The sequence below is a fragment of the Arvicola amphibius genome, chromosome 4, assembly GCF_903992535.2.
Source record: "Arvicola amphibius chromosome 4, mArvAmp1.2, whole genome shotgun sequence".
NCBI lineage: Eukaryota > Metazoa > Chordata > Mammalia > Rodentia > Cricetidae > Arvicola > Arvicola amphibius.
In genome coordinates this window covers 93,906,000-93,918,494 of record NC_052050.1, presented here as the reverse complement: position 1 = coordinate 93,918,494, position 12,495 = coordinate 93,906,000, and positions in this window count along the sequence as shown.

Sequence of the window (12,495 nt, the reverse complement as noted above, 5' to 3'; positions counted from 1 at the left end):
ACACACACACACACAGACACACACACACACAGAGACACATACACACAGACACACACACACACACACACACACACGGAGACATTATAAAGACCCTAAGTGTGCTCAACTCTGTAAATGCAGAAAAAGCTTCTGATGAAGCCCAACAAGCTTTCATGCTACAAAGCAAAACACAGCACTCCTAATCTAAGACCAGTGTTGCTCACAGCCAGAGCACCTAAGGGAATCTATGCAGACACCCCGGACCACAGCATGTGTCCAGGAACAAGACCAGGGTTCCACTCCCACATTCTCTATTACACATTCTACTGAAATAAAGTTGCTAGTCAAGCAAGGCACACAGGCCAACAAAATAATAATAATAATAATAATAATAATAATAATAATAATAACATTTAAATTGCAAAGGGAATAAAACTGACTTGATTTGCAAACGTCTGGATCAAGATCATGCATAGAGGAAAGCCTAAGGAATGTATGCACGCACCTACACCTACACACACACACACACACACACACACACACACACACACACACTCCTATTGGAAAGGATAAGCTTAATAAGTTAGCAGGACCCAGAACAATAGGTGAATGTCAGAAGGAAGTATCTCTTGACACATGTAATGATCAACCTGGAGTGAATTTAAGAAAACAATTCTCTATAAGAGAGTATCAAAAAGAATAAAACATATAGACATAAACTCACCAAAAGAATGTCACATATGCGTGGGAAGATGTAAAAAAAATGTTCAAAAGAAATTTTACACTGCCTAAATAAAGAGAAATTCCCAATTTGTAGATCTGAAGACTTAGTAGTAAGATTAAAATGTTCCCCCAAATAGATCTACGGATTCATCATAATCCCTTCCAATATCCAACTGCCTGCCTCGCAGACACCAATGAGCCCATCTGAAATCCCAGTGAGAAGCACAAAGGACCCAGGCCCTCTGCAGAGGAAAGTGGGAGGGTCCACATTTCCCAGTTCCAAGGACTTGCACTAAGTGGCTGAAATTGATAGGGCTGACAGAGAAATCAGTGACTCGGGCTTGGTCTGGAGAAAAAAATAAAGAGTACTTGCCTAACATTGTAAGGCCCTGAGGGAGGGACAGAGACACAGAAAGTGTAGAGACAAAGAGATAGGTAGAGAGAGAGGTGGGGGAGGGAGAGAGATGGAGGGATAAGAGAAGTCAGTAACAGAGACAGAAAGGAAGGAGACACAGGAAGAGAGACACAGAAGCAAATACAGAGACAGGATAGAGAAAAACAAAGGAAAGAGATAGAGAGGAGAGAGAGAAGGGAGGAGAGAAAAAGTTAAGGAGGGAAAAGACATACATACAACCAAATTAAGAATCTAAAATTAACCTTTTGAATCAATTCTCAACTGATTTTTAATAAGGATATTAAGGCAATTTTTTAGGAAGGAATCCCTTCTTTAGCAAAACGTTGGGGTGACGATGGACAGGCACGGCAAAAGAGCAGAGCTGGCTCTTCCCCCTCACACACAAATTAAGACAAGGGGATCAGAGACCTACATGTTGGAGCTGCAGCTCCACATGCTCACAAGAGATCATGGCAATGAAGCCTGTGAGCTTGGCCTAGTAGAGGCCGCTCTAGAAGTGGCGAGGGAAGCGTGAAGTACAAGAGAACAAAACCATCGGGATGCAAAACACAGGAAAGCTTTTCACTGGCCGTGTCGCCATCTAGGAAGGGAGAAAAAGACAACCCAAAAGACGGTAGAAAACGTGAATATCACACATCTGAGAAAATTAATGTATTGAGGGCATGAAAAGGTGTTTTATAGTTCAGCGTCAGAAAGCTAAAGCGAAGGCTGGAGAGGCGGCTCAGCAGTGAGGATACTGGCTGCTCCTTTCTGGAGGACTGAATTCAAGTCTCAGCTAATAACCACCTGCAACTCCAGCTCAAAGACATCCCACACCCAACTCTGGCATCTGTGGGCCCTGCACTCATGTGCGCACACACACACACACACACACACACACACACACACTTAAGAATAAAATACCCAGGCCTTTGTGGTGAATGCCTTTAATTCCAGTACTTGGCAGGCAGAGGCAGGACTCCAAGTTGTCCTTTGACCTCCCAGTACATACCATGGTACACATGCATGCACGCACACACGCACGCGCGCGCACACACACACACACACACACAAACACACACACACACACGCTTGGTAAATAAACAAGCAAAGCCCATCCCAAGACCCATTTCAGAAGTTTTCTTTAACACTGAAATGATCATCTGTGTGAAAGACTTAGCTCTGCCCCTGACTGCCAAGTACCACCATCAGCAAGGTGACATCATCTCCCCACCCTGCCCCCTTCCTGGGCTTTTCTTCTAGCACAGTAGAAGAGGCGAACTCGAGAATTATTAGAGCGCTGCCTTTCAGCTGGGAGAAACCAGACAAACACAGCTGTATTGTCATGATTATTGAATGCCCTGGGCCTGCTGCTCCACTCAGTAAATATTTGTTAAAAGAACAATGGATCGGCAGATGAACTTGGACCTCTTTCGGCTGCTGCTCGCCTTGGTCCATGAAGAGGCTGCTCCCACTGTGTTGCATCCCTACTCCCTGCAGCAGGCATTTCCAAAGCTCCCCTTCCCTTGCCTGCTGCCCGAACATCTTCATTTTGGGTAAGGCAAGCCTTTAGCCTCTGGGCCTCGACCTAGAAGAGACAGCATGAAGACATTTTTGTAGAGAGCAAGAAAGGTCAATCTCATAATTCCATGTCCCAATACCTAAGCACTGGCAAGTGAAAAGGAGAGATTAGTCACAGCCCTTCGTATCCTGAGCACACGATGCATCTAAAGTGTCCGCATGAGGCCTCTGTAGTTCCTAGAAGAGCATATTCCAGCCTTAAGACACCACGCACATCTTGTAGTATGGTGTATGACAGCCAGAATGTCCTCCATTCTTGAGTGAGCCTGGGTTATAGTAGAGAATACACACAGGGTGGGGATATTGATGGGTTATGGTAGAGAATACTTAGTGATCCAATCACCCATTGATACCCACAATTTACAATTTAACCATCTCCAAAGTGCAGTTTCCCTGGAATTGAATTTGATCTGGTAATAAGGCAAGTCTGCTCTCTATAGTTGTTAATAAAAATACAACGGTGTCTGTTTTCTTAGTTGTAGCAATAACCCAATGGTTAGGGTGTGTGTGCGTGTGCCAAAGAATGAAGGGAAGTAGGCCAGTGTGAGAAAGCTTGGGTTTGCTACATGCACTGAGAGGGTGCAGGCGGAAGACTGAACAGCCAGCAAGGTCGTCTTTTCATTTAAACTCACTTAAGGCAGATGTGCTATTTCACTTTAAGCCTCTGCAGGCCTATTCAGCAGAATGCAATCTGAAGTATGGTTACTTGCTCATCCAGTGAGTGTTTGAGGACCGACTGTCTTCCTACCACAGCATCTGCTGCTCAAGGCACTGTGACAAGAAGCAACTGGGTGACCTTGGCCCAGTGCTCACTCCTGTTCATGCTGTTCTCTCTCTCTCTCTCTCTCTCTCTCTCTCTCTCTCTCTCTCCTCCTCTCTCTCCTCTCTCTCTCTCTCTCTCTCTGCCTTAGTGTGATATGGAATCAACAACAGCCCCCTTCTATTGTTTAAGAATTAAATACGTGCAAATGATGTGTTTTAGTTAAATCTACTTTGATTCTTTCCTCTTGTTTCTGCTTCCCCAGTGTTGGCATTATGAGACCACACCACCATGCAAGGCACTATGTTTTTTATATGGGTTCTGGGGATCAAACTCAGGAAGGTCCTCATGCTTGTAAGGCATGCTGAGAAATCACGAGAGCCCTATAACATAATTCTTATGATTTTTATTATCATTTCTTCTCCAACAAATGGTTTATAGTTTTGCAAGATGACAAACCAAAAAATGTGCACAGGTAACATTACAAATTGTAATATATTTTCTATCTGTCAGCTGTTGTCAGTAATGCCTAGTAACAAACAGCACAACTTCCATAACATTCAACAGGAGTGGATTATTGTTTGCATGTCTAAGTTCAGACAGGGGCTGGACAGCTGGCTCTGCTTTCTCACCTGACATTCCTTGTGTGTGTGATGTTGGCTGACTTTTGGTTGGTCTGTGGTAATCTCATTGAGACTGATTTTATCCTGTGTCCTTCAAATCCACTTCCCATGACCAGTTACTGGCCTAGGCCAGTCCTGATGATGGGTACAGTTCAAGACAAAGAGTAAAACAGAAGAAATTTGAAATCTGAGCTCCAAACCAGTTGTCAACATTTCTGCCTTATGCCCTGGCTTCAGCAAGCCATCTAGCTGTGCTCAGATGTGCTAAGAAGGCAAACAGGAACTAAGGGACAGGTATGAGTGCCAGAGATCTGACATCCCACATATGTCTGCATGGAGTGTCACAGAGACCATCACCAGTGCTGCCATGGCAAGAGGACCCCAAAATTCCTGGGTAAATCTTAAGGAAAGATAAGGGCCCTCGAAGGTTCCCCAGAATTTATGAAACAAAAAAGCAATCATTTTGCTTTCTATTTTTTTATCTCCCAAACATGTCAAAAGCCCAGTGAATAAACTCGGAAAGGCCAGAGAACCAGAACTTTTTCTGGATACCTCCACACCTGTCACTGGAGGACTATCTATCCCCACTAGCGTGGACACCTCCTGATTCCCCTTGGTTCCTAGGGGCTTGCTACAGTCTCTGATACCTCCTTCAAATTCACACAAACGAAACATCTGCATCTTCAAGAGGCGACACCCTCAACTGGGGCAAAACCAAACCAATGTCCCACTCAGAAGGAGCAGATGCATGGTTCTCTGTGATGTTGTGTATATCCTGTCAGAGAATATGGTGGTCAGGAAGTGGATCTGCCCTGCAGGCATGGTAGTATGAATTCCAGTCTCTGGATCCAGGATGTGTGCAAACACACAGAGGGACTTCCACAGTCTTCTCCAATACCTGTCGGGCAGCACAACTGGCTGCCTCTCCTAGCATGGACCTTTGGAAAGGATGACTTCATCCTTTCATTCTATGCATCTCCAGATCAATCAATCTGAACCTTTCTTTATATCCTTCAAAGAAGCATTGTTTGGAGAGATGAAAACCTTCTGTGGGAACAGAGATGGGAGACGCTAGGGGACAGAGTCCAGATTAGCCCAGGCAAAGTAAGTATTATACACTTGGAAACAGAAGTGACCCCAGGGCAATCTCATTCCATCTTCTTGGTTTCAAGGGCCAGGGAGCCTCTCAACTCCTCCCCTCGTTTGTGAGTTTAAGACCTTGACTCCCCCTTCTTCCTCTTCCTTAAAAGTTTATAAAAGAATAATCCAAAACAGAGTATCATTTACAATACTTTTGGCTTCAACAGAACTAACCCCAAAATGGCTTAAGTAGAAGAGAGAAAATGGGGCTGGCAAGATGGTTCAACAATTAAGAGATCTTGGACCTCTTCTAGGGCACCAAGGTATGGTTGCCAGCACCCATGTTGGGTGGCTCACAACCACCTGAAACTCTGATTCCAGGATCCCTCCGACTTCATCAGGCACCTATGCACCAGACTCACATACACACCTGCAAATGAAAGGTAAAAATACATCTTGACAAAGGAGGAGCACAGCCACAAGTAACAAGAAATCCAATGACAAGCTGGCTCTGGATAGTCATATCACTAGAATAGCATGCTGGACTCTTCCCTAAGGAAAGGCAGACTGTCTCTATGTCCCCACTCAGAATGCCTCTCACTAGTTACACCTGTCATTCTGAAATGGACCATCAGCATTTATTAAAAAGATTGGCTTAGGGAGCTATCATGAAATAGCCTTTGAGACTGGGAAGGGATCTAGCTCCATTGAGAGACATAACTACTTAATATTTTAAAAGCAACCAGAATTCTATGGTTTGAAAATGGAGTGACAGGTATCTGGTAGATGTCCTAGTACACAGAACAAATAAACATAGCATTAATAGTTGGGGATCCAGGGCTGCCGATGTAGCTCACGATAAAGTGCTTGCCGGGCATACAGGAAGGCCTGGGTACTGCATTCAAAATCTGGAGGTGGTGGAACACACCTGTGATCTCAGAGTTCGAGCAGTGGGAGCTGGAGGATCAAAAGTTCAAGGTCACTCTCAGCTACACAGTAAGAAGGAAGCCTGTCTGGGACCCAAATCTGTCTCAAAAGAAAATCAAAGAAGCAACACAAAATTAAAATGAGCCTCAAACAAACAAACTGGGGAACCAGGGAATGTGCTCAGAAAATGCAACTCTTGGTCTCGTAGAAACACGGCCTGGGCTCAAATCCAGAATCTGGTATTTATGAACCATATGATCCTGGGCAGACTTAATGCGTGTTTCCTGATCCATGAAGTGGGGCCAGTGATGTGTCACTCACTGAGACGCTGAGAGAATTCAGTGTCAGCGTGTTTGATGAAAAGTGCTCAGTATATGAGCATCTAACTAGAGGCAACTGGCTGGAGGGTCCACAGCACGGTTCCCTGCTCATGTCTAGGGACAAGATTCCACCATCATGATGTGAGCCGCACACTACCCACCAGATGCTGAAATTCTTGGCTTTGGAGAATCTGTAGGCAAAATAGTGCAATGGTCTTGCTCACCTAACAGGGGGTGCTGTGTGAACTGGTAAGTGCCAAGAGAGGGTTCCTGAAACTGGATGATTCCACATCGTTGCTGCCATCAAAGTCACTAATGCCTTCATCACACCGTCATCTTCACCACAGCAACTATCGCTGTGACCACACACACACACAAACACACACACACATACACACACACACACACACATACACACACACATGCACACACACATACACACACATACACACACACATACACACACATACACACACACATACACACACACACACACACACGGCCATCCACGAAGGCTCCAGCCTGCCAGGTACAGACATCTTTACATGCACACAAGCTTCAGATCTACAGGTATATTTCTCAAGAACTGAGCCAAAAGGATTTCACTTTATAATGTGTTCTAGTTTCACAAATGACTTAGTAGGTCTCACAGCCCTGCAATACCTGGTCCCAGTTCCCATCCACAAGCTCACCCTTACCAAGCTCCAGCCACCATCTTTCCACCTCTCTGAGAAGCTCCTCTTCCTCTACCATGGGGTCTTTGTTCATGTTCTTCTTTCCCGTTGAACTACCTTTCTCTGGCTAGTCGGTTTCTCTTCTTTTCCTTTGATTCTTGAGCAAAATATGACATCCCAAGGGAGATTGTCCAAACCACAGAAGCAGGAGCAGGTCTGCCCCTGTCTTTTCTCAGCTAAGAGTAGAGTCTGGGTGGCTGAGAGCAGGAACGGTAATGTGTGGCTATGAGGGCGCAAATCTGATCGTCACCACTTGCTGTGTGTGACCTCAAGCCACTTAACCTAACCCCTGTGTCCCAATGTCTTCACCTGTCTAATACAGGTAGTAGTACTAAAACTTAGTAACAACACTCTAGGGCCATTGGAGGGCAAATTTACCACCAGTAAAGGGTATTTGGATAACGTGTGTGTGGTTCTCACTATGCAAGCATTTACTTACTTAAATTAGCAAGTTGCCCTATCTGTAGAGGATCTGTATTTATGAATTCTCCCTACTGTGATAGTTGCATTACTCACTGTCTCCCCTTCCAGACCAAACGCCCCAAGAATCCACTTCCAGGGCTACTTGTGCCTCTGAACACAGCCCAGCTCCAGGCACAAGACCTAACCCATGGTAGCTTTATAAGAAATGCATATTTAGTGAGTGAAGAGGAACTTAGCTCAGACACTAAGCCCTTATCTCCTTTGCTTCCACCGAGAAGCCTGCCTCCTTCCTGACCCTTCCAAGTCTTGCAGCTATAAATATAACTGGCAAATATAGGCATTACTAACAAGTCCAGCAAACGCCAGTGCTCCCCAAGGACCCAGAGCCAGTAATGGGCTCCATATTGCTTCGGATTTTGCAGGCCACAAAGCGATCACATCTGAGATAATGTGAGCGTGGTTAACCCCAAATTCCTTCACTCACTTCCTCCCATAGAACTCTGAAACATCCCGTGTGCCAAACCTCCTCAACCTCAGCAGAGCAGGACATGAGCCCTAATCAGGGAGGAAAGCATTAATTAAAGAGGAGCCAGGTGTCATGCCTGCCAGCCTTACAATGAGAGCAACTGGGGCAGCACTGGGGCCTATGCTGGCACAAGAGCTGCAAACCCAACAACACTCCTTCCTTCCACTTTGAAGACCAGAAAGAGTACAGATGATGGGGGGACAGCAAAAGAAGATGGTCACGCCGTACTTCCACATGAGACGGAAGAGGAAGCAACAGAGAATGTAAGTGCCAAGCCTCATTCTCACCCTTGAGCTGCCCAATCAAATCCGCTGCCTCTGTTTCCAGCCAAGCAGGGATACTGATCCAATACCCCATCCATAGATGCTTCAACCTCGTAGGTGCTCATCTGAAAGTCAAGGGCAGCAACCCCTACCTCATGGGGCTACCATGGAGAATAGAAAGAGGACACAACAGACTATAAAGATGTGAGAGGCGTGGGTCTGAGTCTAGAGGGCACTTGCTGAGACTTCCAGATTCTTGTGATTCTGAACTACGAGTTAAACACATGGAGAATGACAGAAATAAAAAACATTTATTGAGAGGGAGGGAGGCTGAGAACCAGGAAAGATCTGCTGCTCGAATCCCTCGGCCAAGCATCATGACCTTCCACAAGCCATTTGCGCAGCACCTGGATTCCCCCACATTTGAATATCACATGCTTTTATTGTGCTTATATCCTATATGTAGCACTGGTGCGAAGGGGAGTTCAGTCCTCCTCTGTCACTTTTTTTTATCCTACTGCCCTTGATGCCTCCTGTCACAGGGACTTCAGAAACAGGAATTGTTAGTGTAAAGGTCTTATTTATAAGAACTTGTTATGCCTGCGAATGAATGCAAAGTAGCCAATGAATGCAAAGCCTGAATGAAGGAGACTGTGTCATCTTTTGGAAGGGGACAGCATGAATAGTCCTGACACAACTGGCTAACCAGGCTTGTTATTAAACAGGAAGAGCCAGGAGTCCTAAGAGGATGACAGATACGTAGACACTGTAATCAATTCACACAGGCCAAGACAGCTCATTGCATCATGAAGGACTCATCCCAGGCTGCTCCGGGAAGGGAGAAGAAGAGAAGATAACGTCCTGCCAAGAGAACCCTCTCTGAATTTACATTATTCTGCTAGTGACCAAGTCAGGTAGGTGACCTCATCTCAGTGAGGTCACATGCTCAGGTTTAATGACCAAAGTATAGAAAGACAGGCTCTTCCTCTTCCTGAAAGCACACAATAAGAAAGATCTTTGTTTCTGGGGAAGTATTCCTACCACAAACTGTAAACCATCCGACATCCCTACCTCATGACACTGTCTACACTGGTCATGAATGTGGCTTTCTAATCCGCCTCTCACTGGGGCTCAAGCACCAAAGCACCTCTGCTGAATCCACCAACACTGTATGGGTTGTTAGGACAGAAAATGAACACAGGCAAGCTTAGGCGGGAGGAGAATATGTCACTAAGAGACTCCACTGTGGGGCTGAATAGCCAGCCCCAGGAAGAAGCTTACTTCGCCGGGTCTTAGAAATAAATTCAACAAGAGGCTCCGAGATTCCCAGGAAACTCTCCCGTGTCTGACCCCACACTTGCTAATTCACTCCTCTCATCCTCGCTTTTCTTTCAAAATTGGCTCAGTTCTCAGTAACAATAGACGTGGTCCTTGAAAATGTTGGGAGCCATGGAAGCTCCTGAGGATCTCCTCACAAATTCCCTCCCTAGCTGAGTGACTTCCCTCAGGTGTATTCTTACTGGCTGACCTCCTAAAACACATACCATGATGCCAGTCCACAGCAGGAGCCATCAGTGCAGTGTACAGGGACATGTGACTGTGTGCTTAGTCTTGTTTGGAGAGGATGCCAACTCCTGGAGCTGGGAAGCGTGTAATTGAAATGAATGACCATGTCATTAAAGGCATGGGATGCTACCCCTGGGAAAAGGTGCATACAAAAAAGTGGTTTGTGTCAGCTAGAAGCACGTGGGTCATGCAACAGTCTAAAATTACAAGTCAAAATATGTGCAAGCTATTTCCTGGGCCTGACTCTAAGGAGGAATCTGCTTCCCAGTGAACTTCCAAAGGAATCCAGATGGACCGATGTTGAAAATGCTGTTTTGAACTTGAAGGACTGTGTCTTATTGCCTTTCGTCAGCAACACTTACAGCAATGCCAGACACTCCATCTGCCTGACACATTTTCTGAATGAATGATGTTATAATGAGTGCATCAAACAAATCCAATGAATGAATGTAGTCAGACAAGCTTGAGTTCAAGAGGACCAGAGGATCACGCTTCTTTCCCAAGTCCCTAGTTCCACTGTGCCTGTGTTAGGTTTCTAGGGATCCAGAGAATAGGGAAGAAATGGTTTTGTTGATGTATCACTTTCTATAGCAGTAATTTACTATGCAGTTGGCATTTTGGCTATGGTGTCAAGTTTAATGCTCAAAGTTTCGTCTGGTAAAGCCAGTTAAAATTCCAGCATTGGTGGGAAATGGGTTCAAAGGTCCCATTTCTAGCTGAGGAGCTATGAGCAGTTGATAGCTATTGGGGGAAAGATAGTCATGTGACCATGCTTTAGTGAAGGCACACACCATGTACATATAGGCAGCATTAATTGAGCTCTACAATTTTGCTTTGTAAAAAATGGATAGTGTTAGCATCCAGGCACTCCTGGCCCTGCCCTTTGGGGGATCTGGCAGAGTGCTATTCCTACACACATGACACATGGCTAGCTGTGCGGTCTCACCCCATCTCTTTAAAAAATGAAACTCCACCTACTCTTCCCTCCTCTTCCTCTTCTTTCTCCTCTTCCTCTCTCTGTCTCTATCCTTCTCTCTTTCTCTCTATCTTCCCCCCTCTCTTCCCACGAGAGGCAACCCTGTGGTCCTTTTCTCTCTCCCTTCCTCCCTTCTCTCCCTTCCCCTCCCCCACTTCCTTCCTTTCCTCCAATAAAACCCACATAAGCTCTGTCTGCTTGGCACGTCTGTCTCTCATTCGCCTTGGGGCTCCTTGGGCCCAACCCACCTGTCAAGGTCTCTCTTACGCCTTCTCATGACAGACAGGACATGCAAATTGGGAGGGGGTGTTTGGAGAATTAAGGTGTTTAGGATTAAGTGAATATAATCAAAATACTTAGCAAACATCTATGATACTCCCAAAGATTAAACAACAACAACAAAACCTCTTCTGATTAGTAAACTTCATCAAGCTTCAACCGAGGGAGGTGGCACCTCACTTAGGAATGAAAGCATGGTCTGTGTTAAGTAGCAGGACTTGGACTTAAATTCAAGTCTGCTAGACACTGTTTCCTAAGAAACAAGCTCAGAGTGTCTTTTTAATGTCAAGTTCTGTGCCTCGCCCCTCATAGAGGTCCCCCCAGTAGCTCTGTGCCTCACCCTTCACAGAGGTCATCCCAGTAACTGCAGGAGCCTAACAAGGTCTCAGTCACAGTCTGTTGTGGTTTGAAGATGAAATGCCCTCCGCAAGCCTGTGTGTTAAAGCCTAGGACCCCAGCTGGTGATGCAACCCAGAAGCTTTAGTACTTAGCACAGGGAAGGAGGTCACTGTGCCTAGGTCCTTAGGGGTATTTCGTCCCTATCTGCCCCTATCTGTTTGGTTCACTGCTGCCTGTACGCGTGATGTGAACTAGATCACAACACACTCACACCATCCCCACAGTGTTCTGCTGTAGCATCCATGGACCAAACCTTCGGAAACCATGAAGCAAATTAAATCTCCTCTCCATTAAGTTACTGTCAGGTGTTTTTTCTCAGAAATGCAAAAGCTGGAAGGATTGCTATTTGTCAACTGAGTGGTTCACGCTCAGAGAAGCTGAGGTTTCCACCCAGTGGTACTCCCAAACCTCACACTCAATGGTGCCATTTGGGTCTTCCCCGCTAACGCGGCTTCAATGCACTGTATTTGGAGCCTGGATGTCAGAGACATGGCATTTGCCCTTCTCAGTTACCTGTAGGTAACTAGTATACATGTAGGAGTTGGCAGGTCAATTTTGAACTTCCTTTAGGCTCAACTGCCTCTAGGAGCAGGACTCTGAGACTCACAGCTGAAGACAGGAAATCCTGTGCCTTTGAAGGGATGCACGCCCGTCCTCCAGGTTCTCAAAGAATGGCCAATTTGGAAAGTCAAGCACATCAGAGGCAGTAATAACCAAAGCTATTTATTTCCCCCAAAACATTTGCAGCAGAGCAGAGAGGTTCCACTGCAGCCAAGCAGCCTGCATCCTGCCTTCCCATCTCGATTTAAATAGGGCTTGGCTGACTTTGAGGAGGTTGCAGAAGTGAGTCCCAGTGAGGAGAGACAGGAAGGGAAAACCACTCAGTGGTGAAGTTCCTGTTGCCTAGGAATTAATTTTCCCCTGAAAAGGTCCAAATCCCAA